The sequence below is a fragment of the Bactrocera dorsalis genome, chromosome 5 (genome assembly GCF_023373825.1).
Source record: "Bactrocera dorsalis isolate Fly_Bdor chromosome 5, ASM2337382v1, whole genome shotgun sequence".
Classification (NCBI taxonomy): domain Eukaryota; kingdom Metazoa; phylum Arthropoda; class Insecta; order Diptera; family Tephritidae; genus Bactrocera; species Bactrocera dorsalis.
Window position 1 is genome coordinate 22401423 of NC_064307.1, and position 19424 is coordinate 22420846.

The 19424-nt window shown below is 38.3% G+C and overlaps 1 protein-coding gene across 2 annotated transcripts in view; it reads right to left on the reverse strand.

Moving 5' to 3' along the window:
- The window catches only part of LOC105230093 (uncharacterized), a 359356-nt gene extending 340231 nt beyond the window's left edge, over positions 1-19125 (reverse strand). For both annotated transcript variants that reach the window (XM_011210682.4, XM_049458741.1), the window contains exon 1: positions 19024-19125. The gene's annotated coding sequence lies outside the window, so the exon portion shown is untranslated. The remainder of the gene's footprint in view (positions 1-19023) is intronic.
- Between the last annotated feature and the right edge of the window lie 299 nt (positions 19126-19424).

Below are 19424 nucleotides of genomic sequence, written 5' to 3' on the forward strand. Positions count from 1 at the left end.
CAGTTTCATAATACAAAACTCGTAATTAAAGATTCACAGCACGTCTGTCACACACAGAGTGTTGGCAGCGTTTTTGCAGTTCTTATACCCTGAACGGGGTATATTAAGTTTGCTATGAAGTCGGTGACTCTATCAAAAGTATAAATTAAACTGATCAGCATGACGAGTTGAGCCGATTTAGCCATGTTCATCTGTCTGTCCGTCTGAATATACGGAAAATATCGAACTGAGATTTTGCATACGGTCTTTACTCACTAAAAAGTCGCCGATTTGTTGGAACCGTCGACATTGGACCACTATATCTTATAGCTGCCATATAAACCGAACGATCGGAATAAAGTTCTTGTATGGAAAACTTTTTTATTTGTAGAGATATCTTCACGAAATTTGTCATGGACTACTTTCTAACCCAACGCCATAATATCCGAAGAAATTATGTAGATCGGATCACTATAGCATATAGCTGTTATACAAACTGAACGATCAAAATCAAGTTCTTGTATAGAATTTTTTTTTTATTTGGCGATATATCTTCTCGAAATTGAACAAGAATTATTGCTCAAGGCAACGGTATAGTTTCCGAGGAAATACGTCAAATCGGACCACTATAGCATATAGCTGTCATACAAACTGATCGATCGAACTCTAGTCCTTGTATGGAAAACTTTTTTATTTGGCGAGATATCATCACACAATTTAGCATGGATTATTGCCTAAAGAAAAGGTACTATTTCCGAAGAAATTGTTTAGATCAGACTACTATAGCATATAGCTACCATACAAAGTAAATGATAAAAACCAAATTCTTGTATGGAAAGCTTGTTTATTTGGCGAGATATCTTTACAGCATTTAACGGGGATTATTGCCTAAGGCAGCGGTACAATCTCTGAAGAAATTGTTCAGATTGGAGCACTATAGCATATAGTTGCGATACAAACTGATTGATCAAAATCAAGTTTTTGTATGTAGAACTTTTTTATTTGATGAGATATCTTCACGAATCACGATTTGGCGTAAAATATTTTATGAAACAATGGTACAATTTCCGAAAAAATTGTTCAGGTCGGAGCACTATAGCATATACCTATCACACAAAGTGATGTATAAAAATCACATATTTGAGGAAATTTTTGAATCTCTGAAGGGTATTACAGCTTTGATGCAACCAAATTTAACGTGTTTTTCTTTCAACACTTGTTATTGTTGTTGTTTGCCTGACTTCCGCGTATAAGCTTGCGTTGCCTTCTCCACTTTCGCAAGACTTTCTTTACGACTAGTAATATTTCTTGCTTCAGCACGTTTATAGTCTTTAATGTCATTTTGTTTGTCGTTGTCGTTATTGTTATCATTGTTGTTGTTGTGTGCGCTCATGTGCAAAGTGTTCACCGGAAACTACAGCAAAAGTGTTAACCGTAGTTGCTTAGCGAGATATAAGGATAACGGCGATAATGTTCATAATGACAACATCGTCATATTTATCTACTCAAAAGCGCAAAGTAAAAGAATAAACAGAGAAAACAACAAAAAAACAACAGCAAAACAACAAAAGCTGCAGAACTTCAAGTAGATAGTTGGTAAGACTTAGACGGCCATGAATGAAATATTGATAGCGAAAAGGTTATATAAAGACTCATTTGAATGCGGAAGCTGACAAGCGGCGAAACTTTTCATATTGTCAATAGTTTCTCGGCTAAGACTTGGTTGGTGCAAGAGTGTGAAACACAAAAGATTTGCGTAACGACTTAATAAAGCAACGGCGAGTGACGTACGGACAACTTGTGTTGTTCTTCGAGATTTACAAAGAGACAATGGCATCACTTGAAACTTATATAATATATGAGGATACCGAAACATCCTTGGGAAATCACTTAGTGAACAACATATCATATAATAAAAGGTCAGTTAGTTGATTCAAAGTGTTGTTTTCTTCTTTAAGTGAAAGAAATTGGGGGCTCAACCACACCTGGAACCCAACAAGTTTATGGAGCTGCTACCTCAAGTGAAACAACGTGCCGTAATTCGTTTCGTTGCTGGAAAGACCGCGATTTCGATATTAACAACCGTCTAGTTGAAAAAAGGCCAAGAACTTTGCAAAACAGTGAATTGGAGACGTTGCTCTATGAGGATCCGTCAAACGCAATCTTTAGCATTGGATGTGACCCACCAAGCCATTTCAAAGCGACTACGTGCGCTGGGATTGATTCCGAAAGAAGAAACTTGGTTTTCTTATAACCTCAATACCAGTAGAGGTTCGAAAAAGTGATTCTACTGTTGCCGAACCCATTAAAACCTACCTGATACCATATTCCCCAGATATTGCACCGTCTGATTGTCATTTTCTCCGATCGATGACGCATTGTATGGCTCAGAAGCAGTCTCACTCACAAGACTACGTAGAAAAAAGTAAGGAAGGGCTTAGTTCGGGTGTCACCGAATATTTTATACTCTCGCATGATAAAGTGATAATCGAGATTTCATTATCCGTCATTTACATATTTTTTTATTTTGCTGTAAAATTAATTAGATTAGTAGTTCCTGAGATATGGTTTTTGGTCCATAAGTGGGCGACGCCACACCCATTTTCAAATTAAAAAAAAGCCTGGGTGCAGCTTCCTTCTGCCATTTCTTCCATAAAATTTAGTGTTTCTGACGTTTTTTGTTAGTCGGTTAACGCACTTTTAGTGATTTTCAACATAACCTTTGTATGGGAGGTGGGCGTGGTTATTATCCGATTTCTTCCATTTTTGAACTGTATATGGAAATGCCTGAAGGAAACGACTCCATAGAGTTTGGTTGACATAGCTATAGTAGTTTCCGAGATATGTACAAAAAACTTAGTAGGGGGCGGGGCCACGCCCACTTTTCCAAAAAAATTACGTCCAAATATGCGCCTCCCTAATGAAATCACATGTAACCTCTTAAGGCTAAAAATTGCGTAAAACGAACCAAAACTATGTGGACCCAGTACCTATATTTGACTATTGACAGAAAAAATTAGCCAATGTGTGAGATATATATGTTTATATGAAGCTCTGAGAATTCTTTCCTGATAATAGTATGTCTGTGTGCCAAAGATGGGTTGAGTCGGATCAATAATTTCCTTAGCCCCCATACACCCAATGTAAGGATTTTCAAGCTTCCGATTGACTTTATACCGGATATATTGGTCGACATGTTAGTTATCGTAATAAAATTGAGAGGGCGTGTTATACTCATAACAATGACCATTGCATATGAGCGACTATTTAGTTTTGCTGAATAAAAAACCAAAGTATATATAAAATACTACCTCTTTAAGTTAATGTGAGCTTTAATGTAAAAATATACTGCCTTCATTAATATTACTTGTATTGCTTGCTTCAGTGGGCTTCTTTATTTTTTCTCTCAAAAACGAGGTCAAAATGTTAATGACAGTGGGCGAACACGACGACCAAAGACTGTAAATTAAGGCCAAAGGAAATGAAAAAGAAAAAACAAAACACAAATAAAATCATAATAAGATGTTAAAGGAAGCAGTTAAGAGTAAGATTTGTGACAACAACTTGCCCCCAATTTACATAATATGATAATATTACATTTAGTATGTATTATGACACTTCCAACACATATTAAAGTCTAATTTCAACTAACACCTAGTGAGTTAGTTATTCAGTAACTTAACAATCCTTAATAGATTAGATTATGACTAATTTATCGTTTAAGGTAAGGTATACTTGAATGGGAATATTTTCAGATAATTTAATATATTAGGTTGTGAAATATCTCCCTTCCGCCTTTTTTCTCTTTATTCAATGCTTTATAAAAAGTGTTACAGTGATCGGATTTAGTTGAAATATGCGCCGTTTCGTTTGATAATCCGTTTCCATATAGACGGGAACTTCATAATACCCCCCTCGTTGAAGCCCTCTCTTTATTTGCGAAGAACTCGGAGAGCCACTTTTCAGTTCAACTTTACACCAACAAGAGCTTTCACCATGGGCCGGAACAGGCGGTAATCACTTGAAGCTATGTCCGGGCTATATGGTGGATGCGATAAAACCTCCCATCAGAGCTCTCGTAGCTTCTGACGAGTCATCAACGAAGTGTGTGGTCTGGCGTTGTCTTGGTGGAACACTTCAGCCTACCTGTTGGCCAATTCTGGACGCTTCTGGTCGATCGCCTGCTTCAAGCAGTCCAGTTGTTCGCAGTAGATGGTAGAATTAAACGTCTGTCTATATGAGAACAGCTCATAGTGGATGATTCCTTTACAATCCAACCACACGCACAGCAAAACCTTTCTGTCAGTCAATCCCGGCTCTTCGACCACGACCGTTTTCGCTTGATATTGTCGTATGTGATCCATTTATCATCGCCAGTCACCATACCCTTCAAAAATGGGCGAGTATCCCAAACTGTTTTGTTTCATTTTAAAAAATTTTTGTAGCGCTCTTATTGAAAAATCGGCTCTTAAAGTTGAGGCCATGACTCCGAATTTCGGTAGCAAATTTTAATAATTTGAACTTGTTGTTCGATCGTTTTTTTCCATGATGAAATGGCAAACCTTACTGAAGAGAAATGTCAAGAGAGTGTGAAAAAATATGGTGTCGTTTGGTGTCCCTATCGGTCTACTTTTGTAGCGTCTCTATTGAAAAACCCTATAAAAGCTCGTCATAAACGAATGAGACATCAAAGTGCTTAGATGTCGAATCAAACTGCATTCCCTGTTAGGATAAAAAGTGCTAAAGATAGAAGAATTTGTTAGGACAAGAAAAAGCGACTATTAAGTGAGACACACAAAGGTTCAAAATGGTAAGCATTTCATGAGGCTACCACACACATACACACACGTTTTATTGGCAAAACTACTGATGAGCTTCAACATCTTTCGCAGCCGGTTTTTGTTACTTTCTTTTCACAATTTGGGACCTCACTTAAGTGTCGCTTAGGGGGCAGTTTATTGTAGCGCTGCATTGTTAAATGGCTTCATCATCAAAGCGGTGGTGGCAGCTGGCGCAGCACAGTCAGCAGTTAATAGAGCGCGTAGCACTTTTGCCAGCAATTTGTTGTGGTGTTTTGTTGTTGTGTTCTTTTATTATTTTTTTTTGAGTTTTTTCTTCTCTTTTTTACATATCTTTCTCATATTCCCACCATGTCACAATCACACTCTCTCCGCCGCATCTTTTTTCGTCTCACTCTTTTTTGTTGCACGAAGAACGCAACGCGGCGGCAACACGAAAATCGCTTGACAACGACAAATTGTTGTTGGTGGTGCGAAAACTGGGTTAGCATGCTGTCAGCATAAGTAATATAGGCTGCAACAACTACAACAACAGCAGGAATGAAACACCTCCGCTCAACACACACAGTAACAAAGTGGAAGCAGCATCCAGCACAACAACAATATGAAGGGTAAATAAATATACAACAACAACAACGGAAGCAACAACGTTTAAGAGCGCCATAAGACAAGCTGTAAAAGTGTTGTACGTGCTAAAGCATCAATGATGCATTGTAGACACGAAATTGACAAGGCGTCCTCTGTGAGCAGGAGCCCTCCTGTCTGCTGCCGACATGAGCCTTGAAGCAGACGCATGGAAACACTGTGCGCCGCGCCAGACAACCGGAGAATATACACTAGCAATTGGCCCGCTCTGTAGACAACATATGCAGCACCGGAGAACGAGTGGGCCGTGTTGAAAGCTGCCCATAAAATGTATGTTTGGAGGCGTTGGCATGTCATTCCATTCCAGCTCTTCGTCTCTTGCATTATTGAGTTGTTGCTTTTTGATTTATTATTTATTTTTCATGCTTTCATCTTTTGCGGTGTTTTCCATTTCAAAATGGTTTAATAAATTAACGGTAGAGAGATCGTTAAAAAATTAGTAATATTTAACGGAAAGGGTTGAAAAAAGCGAAGAAGAAAGAACAATTTTCAGCAAGACAATGTTCCGATCCATAGTGCAACTCGTACTAAAAAAAAATTTTAGAGTGCAGAAAAGTCCACCAGAACTTTGATAATTCATTTTCTATTACGAATTTAATGACTTTGAAGTCGTGTACATAAGATTTCTTTATTAAGTTAACACTCCTGAGAGCAAAAACAAAACACGAATTTTGGCAAAAATATGTTTTATAGTGGTGACTTTGAGGGGACTTTCCAATTGACCTGCTATTATTGTCGGCCTCTACATATTAGCACTTCAAAGCCGGAAGCTATATATGAAGATATGTAATTACCCTAAAATTCCAAAGCTTCCACAAATACTTAAAAAAAAAATTATTCAAATTCATATCGCAAACTAACAAAAACACAGTTTTATCATCATCATCTATATTTAATTATATCATTCAAGGTCTTTTTCTACAACAACTGCTATTTTCCCTCACCCAAAAGTGAAACGGTTGAGCCTAATGGTATACAAAGGTCGAGAGTTCTTAGAGCGATAAGCGCGCTAAGGTTGAATAAATGAGCTGGGGTGAATTAAAAGGCAGTTATCTAACTCTGAAGCAACAAAAAAATAGTTGTGTTTGTTGTTGTTGTACATGAACTAATTTAAACGCCAGAAATTCACGAAATTCCTTAACCAGTTTGATCTACCATTCTCACTTCGTATGTCTATATAAATTATTTTGCCTTTCATTTTGATGGCGGCGCTGATGAAGCAGGCGCTTTGACCTTTTGACCCGATTACGGAATTTACATATGTTTTTAATCAAATTTAAATTAACTTGTCTAATTTCCATGCCAACTTTTGATTTGATGTGCCTTTTTTATCGTGCATCAAAATGAAATGGAAAATGAAGTCATTTGATGTAGTCATACATATGTGTGAGTGTATGTGTGTATGCGGATGTGTAGCTGTGTATGTAAACACACAGCTTTAATCTCATTCGGTTTTCATTTTTGCGCAACTTTCGTTGACATTGACTTTTGCCACATGAGCGCAATTAAAGCCAGTGACTAATACACACACAAACACATGCATATGTTTGCCTTTAGATATGTACACATGTGTGTGTATGTTTGCTTGCGTCAACATGAATTCATTAAAATTGTGTGCACAAAAATAGACAAAACTCAAATTTGTCGGATTTTCAGTGCGATGACATTGTTATTGCTATTTTTGTTGTTACTGGTATTGTTGTTGTTGTTGTTGCCTGCCGCAATAAAAATGTAAATGCTGCTTCATTTGCATTGTAAATATGTGTGTGTAGACACATACAAATCCACATAAACCTATGCGGCGATGACAAGACTACACAACAACAATGGCAACAGCCACAACAACACCAAACACCAACCATATGATAGCAAATCGATGTTCGCCTGCAAAATTGTCTTTGGGCTTTCGGGCAAAATAATTGCTATGCGTGTGTGTGTATAACTGCGGGCGTACTATATTCAGATACTTTTAAATATGCACACATACATACAGAGGGCTATATGTGTGCCTGTGTGTGGTTACATAACAATTCCATTCATTATTGGACACAATTGAAATTCAATTTTATGTCTGGTAGCCGGAAGTGCTTTTCAGCAACACAGACATATCAAGCAATGTCCTCATGCCACATACATACATACATACATATATATATATAATGCGGGTGAGTATGTATGTATAGTACACGCATGAGTGTACATTAGAAACGAAAAAAAATACTAATTTACTGTTTTATCTAGTTTATGAATGGAATCGCATGCTGGAGGCTTCTGACACAGATTAATATTCTTAAGGAGCCCAAATTTAGCTGTGTCTATTTTTGTGCCCAAAGCTGTATATATATTTGGAAATCTATTGTTCTTGGTAAATTGCAGTTTCGCTAACAATATTATGATTTAAGGACATTGTGACGTAATTATCATTAGATCTTGCATTACATCCTGTTGAATGGAAATAAAAACGTAACACCAGGAGAAGGCGAACCCAATTTCCCAATCGATGACGATGGAGCAGACGTTCCATTGCCCGACCATGAAGAAGCTCGAATAGCAGTTACCCGCCTGAAGGACAACAAAACGGCATAGATCGATTGATAGCCGGCTGAACTATTCAAATAACGCGGTGAAGAACTGAAATCATGTATTAGCTTCTTTGCAATATACGGTCAGACGAAAGCATGCCAAACGATTGAAATTTAAGTGTGTTCTGTCCAATTCACAAAAAGGGAGACCCCACAACCTGCGCCAACTACCGTGGGATAAGCTTCCTCAACATAGCATATAAGGTTCTATCGAGCGTATTGTGTGAAAGACTGAACCCCACTGTCAGCAAACTGATTAGACCTTATCAGTAAGGCTTTAGCCCTGGAAAGTCAAAAACCGACCATATATTTACCATGCGCCAAATCTTGGAAAAGACGTGAAAAAAGAATCGACACACACCACTTCCTAGTCGATTTTAAAACCGGCTTCGATAGCGCGAAAAAGAACTGACTCTATGGCGTTATGTCTGACTTGATATCCCGCAAACCCAGTACGGCTGTGTAAGCTGACGTTAAGCCAAACTAAAAGCTCCGTCCGGATGGAGAAAGACCTCTCCGAGCCGTTCATTACCAAACGAGGTACGAAAATAATTCGAGCTGCAAAACTGAATAGAGAAGGTATCATCTTCTATAAGAATATATAACTGCTGGAGTACGCCGATGATATTGATATCATTGATAAGAAAGCGTAGTATATGGGTCTGCTAGTGAACGAGGACAAGACAAAATATCTCCCGTCATCAAACAAACATCACTGCTGACAGTTTTAACTTCGAAAACGTCGATAATTTCGTCTGTCTTGGTATCAACTAACTACAAGGTCAGCTTCGAAATCGAACGCAAAATTACTTTTGCCAACGGGTATTACTTCGAACGGAGTAAGCAAAGTCCTCTCTCGACGAACCAAGACCAAACTCGACAAGTTATTCATCACCCCCGTCCTGCAGAGGCACAGACGATGACAACATCTGATGAGTCAGCGTTATGAGTTTTCGAGAAAAAGGTTCTGCGGAAGATTTATGGTCCTTTGCGCATTGGCTACGTCGAATATCGCGTTCAATGGAACAATGCCGGAAAGACTTCTTTTCGTTATGTGTAAATGAAGTGGTTTTAGTGGTAAGTGAATTATGCACAGAGTATTTTTTACCTTGGACAACTATTACCCGATCAAATTTGACCCGGACTGGTCCATTTGAAATGCTACGTGCACTTTTTGATCTCAATATGTTAGTTAGTGCATATTTGACAGCTCTTTGTTTACGTTGCGAAAGGTTGGTCACGCGAGTTTTACCATGGAGAGGAAATTAAGAACAATATAGCTTTAAATTTTGTGCTTCTAATGGAATCAACAATATTTTCAAATCTTGCAGAAAAGTTTTGAGGAGTCTACTTTACCACGAACACAAGTAACGGGTGATTTTTTTGAGGTTAGGATTTTCATGCATTAGTATTTGACAGATCACGTGGGATTTCAGACATGGTGTCAAAGAGAAAGATGCTCAGTATGCTTTGACATTTCATCATGAATAGACTTACTAACGAGCAACGCTTGCAAATCATTGAATTTTATTACCAAAATCAGTGTTCGGTTCTTTTCTTTTTTATCGACAAATTTTGTTCAGCGATGAGGCTCATTTCTGGTTGAATGGCTACGTAAATAAGCAAAATTGCCGCATTTGGGGTGAAGAGCAACCAGAAGCCGTTCAAGAACTGCCCATGCATCCCGAAAAATGCACTGTTTGGTGTGGTTTGTACGCTGGTGGAATCATTGGACCGTATTTTTTCAAAGATGCTGTTGGACGCAACGTTACGGTGAATGGCGATCGCTATCGTTCGATGCTAACAAACTTTTGTTGCCAAAAATGGAAGAACTGAACTTGGTTGACATGTGGTTTCAACAAGATGGCGCTACATGCCACACAGCTCGCGATTCTATGGCCATTTTGAGGGAAAACTTCGGACAACAATTCATCTCAAGAAATGGACCCGTAAGTTGGCCACCAAGATCATGCGATTTAACGCCTTTAGACTATTTTTTGTGGGGCTACGTCAAGTCTAAAGTCTACAGAAATAAGCCAGCAACTATTCCAGCTTTGGAAGACAACATTTCCGAAGAAATTCGGGCTATTCCGGCCGAAATGCTCGAAAAAGTTGCCCAAAATTGGACTTTCCGAATGGACCACCTAAGACGCAGCCGCGGTCAACATTTAAATGAAATTATCTTCAAAAAGTAAATGTCATGAACCAATCTAACGTTTCAAATAAAGAACCGATGAGATTTTGCAAATTTTATGCGTTTTTTTTTTTAAAAAGTTATCAAGCTCTTAAAAATCACCCTATATTAGAGTGTAACAAATCATTCGGTGAATCAATCAGTGAAACAACCGGTGAAACAAACGATGAATTATTCGGTAAATCATTCGTTGAGTCATCAAAAGTTTGCCTTATACGAGTCGTCCATACACCACCATCCACTGTTATTGACATTAATATCGAAAATGCTAAAGAAACACTAGTGACGAGACGTGCGTTTGTAAAAATTACTTCGAAAATGTAGTACAGTCGCTCCAAAAATGAGCCGAAACTGAAGAAAACAAAATTTTGTTGAACAGAGACTTCATCGCCGCCGAGACTTATAACAAGTGTAAGAAAAATTGGATTAAGAGTTGACATGCTTGCTTTTTACCCGAAAGAGTACAGTTGAGATTTCTTTTTTAGTCAGATTGAATACCACACCCTTAGCGAATGAGACGAGGTTTATGGATCTCAAACATAAACCGATAGAACCAGGAAAAAATTACAATTGATAGAAATCACGGAACATGCTATTTTGAGAAATTTTTAATAGACCAAATTTTCGCTAAGCAAAGTGGTTTGTATAAAAATACCTGAAAATGTTGTTTTCTGTCAGTCCGGGTCAATTTTGATCAGATGGTTTAGGACATGTAGCCAGATTAGATAATTAGTCAAATTTACTTAGTTGGCTTCTACAGAGCTTCGTTTCAAACATTATTATCTGCGAAGCTTCATTTTTCAAAATTCAAAATATAACCTGACCCATATTTTTTTGGATAACGACAAAACAACTTCAAATCTATTAATGAAGCTCAGCTGAAAATCTGTGATTATCGTATTCGCTTTAAAAATTAATCAATTTCTCACTTAAAAGTACCAAGCTTTGCCATTTGTCAACTGTCATCTGTCAGCTGTCACAACTGAAATGCTGATTAAACGCACAAGTCATCATAATTTGTCAATTTTCATATTTACAAATTCATTCTATGAATAAAACACGCGCAGTTATTTAAAGCGCAAAGAGTTCCAATGCATAAAGAGAATTCAGTTTCATTCTACATTCATTCGTGCTCAAATTGAATAAACTGTGAAACGCATAAGCTCTCGGTCTAAATTTAATGATTTACAATTCTTCATTGTTTAAGTTACTTAACCACATCATAAGAGTCGTCAACACGCGGGGTAGCTCGTTGCTTAACCACATTTTTGACGTTAACAATTACCCACCGCAGGCAGTGTTGGACCTACTGTTGCGGCTGGTCCACCGCTTCAAAGGAGTTCAAAGGCAAAGGAGCATTCAAGTAAACAAACATTTGCATACAACCGCAATGTTATAACGGTAATGTCATTCAGTTGATGGTATGGCTATCAATGTCGTCGTCAAGCTGGAGCAAGAGCGCCATGACAACAGCAACGCGCAAGCATTGTGCTGCGACTAAAGTCAAGGTCAAGTATCAACTGGCACCTGTCATAAAAGGAAAAGCAAGTGGGGTGAGGTGGGCCTGAAAGTATGGTGGCAAACCTAATGATTTGCAGACAAAAAAAGACTCCAACGCAATTGCGGACACACACAGACATACATACATACATCCACTGAAAAGCAGAGAAAGCAATGTTAAATTAACAGTAAATAAATCACACAAAGGAAATTTGCTGGACTTTTTTTCACTTTTGTTTTTCTGAAAAGCTGTCTGTCTGCTCTTAATGGATTAAAAAAGACAATATGAAAGCAAAAACAAAAACCAAAAAGGAGGAAAAGGTGTGAAGAAAGAAAGCAAAAAATCGCTCGCATTTGTAATTTATTACACCTGAGAGGGTAATACGAGTATAACGCCACTGCACTGCGCTGGTCATTTGTGTAGTCATCCATGCATTCATTTTTAACGTCTCGCCTGTTCATTTTCCTCTCCCCTCACCCGCTGCCATGCGGCGTCAAAGAAGAACAAAAGACCTCGACCGGGATGCGGCATCACTCATTTCACTTCAGTTCACTTCATTAAGCTCATCAGTGAGTACGCCGAACTGCGCAAGGAACTAATTGGCTGGGTAGGTGTTTGCAGGTAAGGCTTGTGAGCCCTGGCGTGAATAACCTACTTTTGAGAGTAAATACTCCAACAGTTTGTTTTCAAGCATTTTTATTTAATGAAAAAGGGGTTTGTTTTTGAATGCTAACAGTGAAATTGTTATCAATAAAATCTCGTGTGAGTTGTGTCGTAGTTTATATGTTAAAATTTCGAGCTGGCAATCTTCGTTAAAATTTCCTAAAATTAGCAGAAGTCTTCGACTAAATCCAACTTCAAATCAAGTTCAACGCAAATGCGGGTCTCAAGTACGGTATATTCAGGAAGAATTACTAGAACTCAAAAATATGAACATCAATTAATCCTTAGAGGTAGCTGCCATCACTGAAGAGCAGCCTCTTTTAGGTATGTGAGCAATCACTCCAACAGCAAAGCAGTAAAAATAGTGTCTGTGCTCATCAGACTCGTTTGGGTGCCTAGACATAATGGAATCATTAAAAACTATAAAGCCATGTAGTGGCATCTTTGTCCCGATTACTTCGGATTGGGAACGAGTTTGGTATCGGTTGTCTTTTTACGTTCTTACGATGAACTTCTGGACCTCGCCTAGTTTAACACGCGCAGGTCCACAAATAGCTCCTATGCGATTGAGAGTTCCTGCTGGCTGACTAAATCCCTTTCTCTCAGCAAGATTTGGCTGTTACCGTCGGAGTTCTTACTGTATATTTATTGTTTACAACAATACCGGAGTAAATACGGTTAAGCTGTCAATCTTGTTCAACACCAATTATCACAACTTTATCGTAGAAGGTGAGATGGTAACATTCAAACACATTTTTCTTCATTATTTAACTTTTGCAAGACTGTGATTGAAACATCTCGGCAGACATATCTTCGGCGAACCTGACAAAATAGCGGGTCTTGAGATTAAACGCCTCCACATACTTCTGACGTGCTTAAAGGACTTTGTCGATTTTTGAGTGCCTTTTCGATCAATACTCAGCAGCATTAAGGTATCACAATGGATCGGGGTTCTCAGCTATCCAAGTAGAATCTTTAAACTTTATAAAGGCATTTTCACCTAACTTTACCTAACCTAACAGGTGTCTACCGATTTAAAAACCGCGACAAATGGGAACATACTTTAGCTCCCTTTCCGGAATTTCTTCGAACTTCATAACTAGAACAAAAATTTAGAACAGTGAGATTTCTCTTATAGACACAGTAAAAATCATCTTAAAAGGAGGCAGCTTAAAATTATTTTAGAAAGCAAAATTTTTGAAATATAATATCAAAATAACAAAATGACACATTTAAGAAATCTTGCTTTTTTGGGACGGAAATTCGTTGTGATTCCTGCATATAAATCTCCACTATGGCCAAGCAACAACTCGCTGTGCTTAAAAGAAAGTTTGGGGGTTTATATATAAAACATAGGATTAAGGATCGCCATGCTTGTATTGGCTCAAACGGGTCCATTTGATTATATGATAATAAAACTGTTTATTAAAATACTTGAAAATGGGTATTTTTTAGTCTGTCAGGGTTACGAGGTATGACAATTAAGTAATGAGACTGAATTCCATAAAAACCGTATATTTGAAAATTATTCTACAACTCTGACATCCCATTGGGCAGCTATACACCGATTCCAGCGCGTTTTCCATACTTCGTAACATTTCTGGAACGCTTCGACTGGGACGTCCGCGAGTATCCTTGTTTTTTTTTGTTTTTGATCGACTCAAAATAGGTTCCTTTGACCACCGATTTTTTTAGGAAACCGATGTTTTAGGAAACAAAAAAAGTCACAGGCTGACATGTCGGGCGAATAAGGCGGCTGTTGCAACACGGCGCGTTGTCGTGATGAAGGATCCAGTCACCTTGTTGACTCGTTTTCGCAATGTTTCGAGTACTTGGCAATAGTAGACGCGGTTCACAGTTTTCCCCGGTGAAACGAATTCTTTATGGACGATTCCACGGCTATCAAAAAAGGCAATAATCATCATTTTCACCTTCGACTTGCTCATGCGAGCTTTTTTCGGGCGAGGGGGGCACGGAGACAACCATTGTGAGCATCGAAACACCTGGGCATGACCAAGAGCACTATCACCATACACTCTTACAATTTTAGCGTACGTTTCCGAAGCTGTTTCGCCTAATCTGGCGCAAAATTTTATCGCAGCAGGCGGACTAAACAAGCTAGAGCGATGATACATATATCAATGGAGACGGGAGGGATGCCAAAAAAAGAGAAAGGGAATGTCAAGGTCACAGGTTTACCACAAGCGCGACAATAAATTCAGTCTCATTACTTAATTGTCAAACATTGTAATTTTGATCAACGAGTAAATACTACTATGAGCAAAAAATAGTAAGACTTTGTTCATGGTTTTCTGAGAACTATGCAAAATAGTTGTAAATAAAATAATCATATGCATACGACAAGCTCATTCTGTAGCAAATAAAAGGGACAACCGAATTTACAGTATTCTAAAATTCTATTCTATAATGGATAGCGAAAAATAACACTAATTCGGAGCGCAAAAAATCATTTAAATATATTTTCAAAAAATTCTGTATTAATCCCAACTATGTCACTTAATGTAGAATTTTTCGCTCACAATTAATTGTAACAAACCCACTCTCTTCGAGGTCCAATATTCCACCTGCCACCCACAATTATACCCAAGGTAGTCATTACTTTGTGATCACCAAGCACATAACTGTAATTGTATTTCTTTTACCGCAAATTTTCAGAATTTGCTATTTTTGCCAAACATACGCAAATTTACTCTCCCTCACTCTCTCACTGCTCACATTAAATTGACTTATTCATAGCGTTTTTGTTTTCAAAGTTATCAACAACTTGCTGGCGGCCTCATTCAATATTATACACAATCAATTAATTGAGTTCGAGCAGTATGAAGTCAAATTGAGTTAAACCACCAAAATGGACGATGGAGATTCGCATGAAAATATCCCCCTGTAACTATGTAGCGGTTCAGTAACGGGGGTAAGCGCTCACCACGTGTTGAGTGGGTGGCTAAATTTGGCTTGACAAGGGTCGGTTTACCTGCTCACTGTGTTTGTGCGTTTTGTGTTTACGGTTATGCGCTATATACTAAGCGTCGTATACATAAGTACATATATCTACAAATACATATGTACAAATGAGTCAAAAAACCGCTTAATCCTTGGAGAGCACACACTCGCCCGGATTTTCTAGAAAAAACTTTACAACTCACTAGCTTTGCGCAATTCGGACTGAGTTAAATGAAGTGAAAAGTGTTCGGGTTTTGTGCTTTATACGAGTTTATACTTACATATGTGCGGTTAGGTGTACTCTTTTTATGCTCTCCTTTTTTCTTTGGGAAATTTTCATAGGTATCCCTGCAAATCCTCTGTACACAACCGAAAACAACCGCCAGCAGCAGAAATAAAATAAATTTGCACAAGTGCATATAATCTTTGAAAATAATGCTGATAAGTTTAAAAGCCAAATACACACAATATATAATGGTTGACTCGCACATTTTGCAGCACCAATTTCAGTGGATTTCCATTGTAGTAGCGGCAAAACGTAGTGTGGGTGACCATAACAAAGGTTTTACAAATGCTTATTGCTGGAGTTATTGGAAAAATATTATTATTGTGAGGTTGGCACAATAAGTTACCGTGATTTTCTTACAACATGTTGGATATAGTACAATACACGATGCACCAAATGTATTTTTTTCGTTTCAAACAGACTGTACAAACAGTACCGTTAATAGTTCATTACTTATAGTGTACTGAACGCTACCACTGAAAAACCCTCTCTTTAAACTACGGCAGCAATGGTATTGGTATAAGGGCCTTTGATGTATATTTCTGGCCTAGTGTTGCCAGGTGCAATCTGACATTTCCATTGGAAAGTTTGACATTTTTTAGCATAACATCACTCAGAACATTTTGTCATTTAATCGTGAATTGTTTTATTTACAGGGAATTAAAAAATTCATCTCGGCCAAAAAATGGAATTAACTCGTGAACATTTTCGTGCGATCATTTTTCACAACTTTCGACGTGGATTATCACGACAAGAGTGCATCGATGAACTAAAATCTATGAAGCACCATCCTATAGCACTGTGAAAAACTGGTACAACGAATTCAATCGTGGCCGACGCTCGCTCAAAGACGAATTCCGTGAAGGTCGTCCAAAAACAGCCGTTGTGCCAGAAAACATCGATGCCGTACGTGAACTGATAATGCAAGACCGTCATGTAACATACCTTCAGATAGAGGCATGCCTATGCATTTCTCCCACCAGCATACATTCGATATTGCATGAACACCTGGCCGTAAAAAAGGTTTCGTGTAAAGAAATGCTGAAAAAATACGATCGCGGTGCTTCAAAAGACGTTTATAACAAAACAAAACAGCAATCGACCGTGTGGGTCTTCCAAGACGAGCCAAATCCAACGAAAGTTGTTCGTGGAAGAAGCACTTCGAAGCAAATGGTCGCCTGTTTCTTCGGCAAAACTGGTCATGTGGCGACTGTTCCGCTTGAGCAACGTAGGACGGTCAATTCTGAGTGGTACACCACCATTTGTTTGCCTGAAGTCTTCGGAGAAATTAGAAAAACGAACAAGAGAAGACGAATCATTGTGCACCATGACAATGCGAGCTCTCACACATCGGCTCAAACCAGCGCCTTTTTGACCGGCCAAAACGTCGAATTGATGGGTCATCCGCCGTACAGCCCTGACTTGGCACCCAACGACTTCTTTTTATTCCAACACATCAAGAAAATAATGCGTGGTCAACGATTTTCGTCGCCAGAAGATGCTGTTGAAGCATTCAAAAACCATGTTTTGGAGGTGTCTCAATCGGAGTGGAAAAAGTGCTTCGAAAATTGGTTTGAGCGCATGCAAAAGTGTATAAATCTTGATGGAGAATATTTTGAAAAACAATAAAACCATTTTCGTTGATAAATATTCCTATTTTCATTATTAGGCCAGAAATATATATAGCAGCCCTCGTATTACTGGCGATGAGTCTTGGATCTATGCTAACGACCAGCAATCAGGCAATCAATCGACCGAATATCGCGGCAAAGATGATCCGAAACCGAAAAAAATCACGTAAAAGCTGGTCAAAAATCGAGGTTATGTTGACAGTTCTCTTCGATTACCGAGGTGGATGCACTCCGAATTTCTTCCGACCGGCCACACTGTCAACCATGACCACTATTTGATGTAATAGGAATTATAGGCCGTCAACTCTTGGTTTTTGCACCACGATCATACAACTTCGCATACTGCTTTGATTCTTCGTGAGTTTTTCTACAAATTTTCAACCAATATTGGGCCGCAATCACCGTGTTTGCTTGATTTAACTCCGTGTGAGTTCTAGTTTTTCAGCAAACTCAAACGACCGGGGAAACTGTTTTGAGGTAATTGTAGACATTAAACATTCATCGCTAAGCGCTTTGATGGTCTTTCTAGAAAACAACTGTTTCGAGGATTTGAAAAAAACATTGGCACAGGTGTATTGGGGGCATAGGCGATTACTTTGAGAGGGACGACATAGTTTTTGAAGAATAAATTAAGAATTTTAAAATTATTAACAAAGTCTTACTATTTTTTGCTCATAGATAGTATATTAATGAAATTTGTTCCATAGAGAAATTATTTTCGACTGATGGATGATATAACGGGTGATTTTTTTGAGGTTAGGATTTTCATGCATTAGTATTTGACAGATCACGTGGGATTTCAGACATGGTGTCAAAGAGAAAGATGCTCAGTATGCTTTGACATTTCATCATGAATAGACTTACTAACGAGCAACGCTTGCAAATCATTGAATTTTATTACCAAAATCAGTGTTCGGTTCGAAAATTTTTATCGACAAATTTTGTTCAGCGATGAGGCTCATTTCTGGTTGAATGGCTACGTAAATAAGCAAAATTGCCGCATTTGGGGTGAAGAGCAACCAGAAGCCGTTCAAGAACTGCCCATGCATCCCGAAAAATGCACTGTTTGGTGTGGTTTGTACGCTGGTGGAATCATTGGACCGTATTTTTTCAAAGATGCTGTTGGACGCAACGTTACGGTGAATGGCGATCGCTATCGTTCGATGCTAACAAACTTTTTGTTGCCAAAAATGGAAGAACTGAACTTGGTTGACATGTGGTTTCAACAAGATGGCGCTACATGCCACACAGCTCGCGATTCTATGGCCATTTTGAGGGAAAACTTCGGACAACAATTCATCTCAAGAAATGGACCCGTAAGTTGGCCACCAAGATCATGCGATTTAACGCCTTTAGACTATTTTTTGTGGGGCTACGTCAAGTCTAAAGTCTACAGAAATAAGCCAGCAACTATTCCAGCTTTGGAAGACAACATTTCCGAAGAAATTCGGGCTATTCCGGCCGAAATGCTCGAAAAAGTTGCCCAAAATTGGACTTTCCGAATGGACCACCTAAGACGCAGCCGCGCACATTTAAATGAAATTATCTTCAAAAAGTAAATGTCATGAACCAATCTAACGTTTCAAATAAAGAACCGATGAGATTTTGCAAATTTTATGCGTTTTTTTTTTTTAAAAAGTTATCAAGCTCTTAAAAAATCACCCTTTATAATTTTTTGGGGCTGCTTCTTAGAAAAGTAACTGCATTTTCACGCTGATGTTATAATTTTAGAGACGTATAGTGGCAAATATATAGTCAAAAACTTTCAAGAAAACCACTTACCCAAATATTTTTTAATATCACTGATTTGTTATTTCAATTCGGTGCGTGTTTTATGACGACTGGTTGGCAAAGCGAAAGTATTTTTTGCTTTGAGCGACTTCTGAAAGAAAAGAAAACAAAGTGTGTTACAAAAATAAATATATATACATACATAAAGATGGTTTGAAATCTCATATAATGGCTCTATGAAACCACAGTTAAAGCAATAAGATTTTATGGGGTTGTAGTTAGCTGAAGGTCGCTCGAACAACGCACACAAGCATGTTCAGAGAACGGCGCTCTTTCTTATCCCTAGTGCATTAAATACAATCAATGCTACTCAGTAACATTCTACATAGACAGATGCTTTGCGGTGGAGGCTGATATTAAACTTAGGGAAGCTGAATTTATGTGTGTCTGAG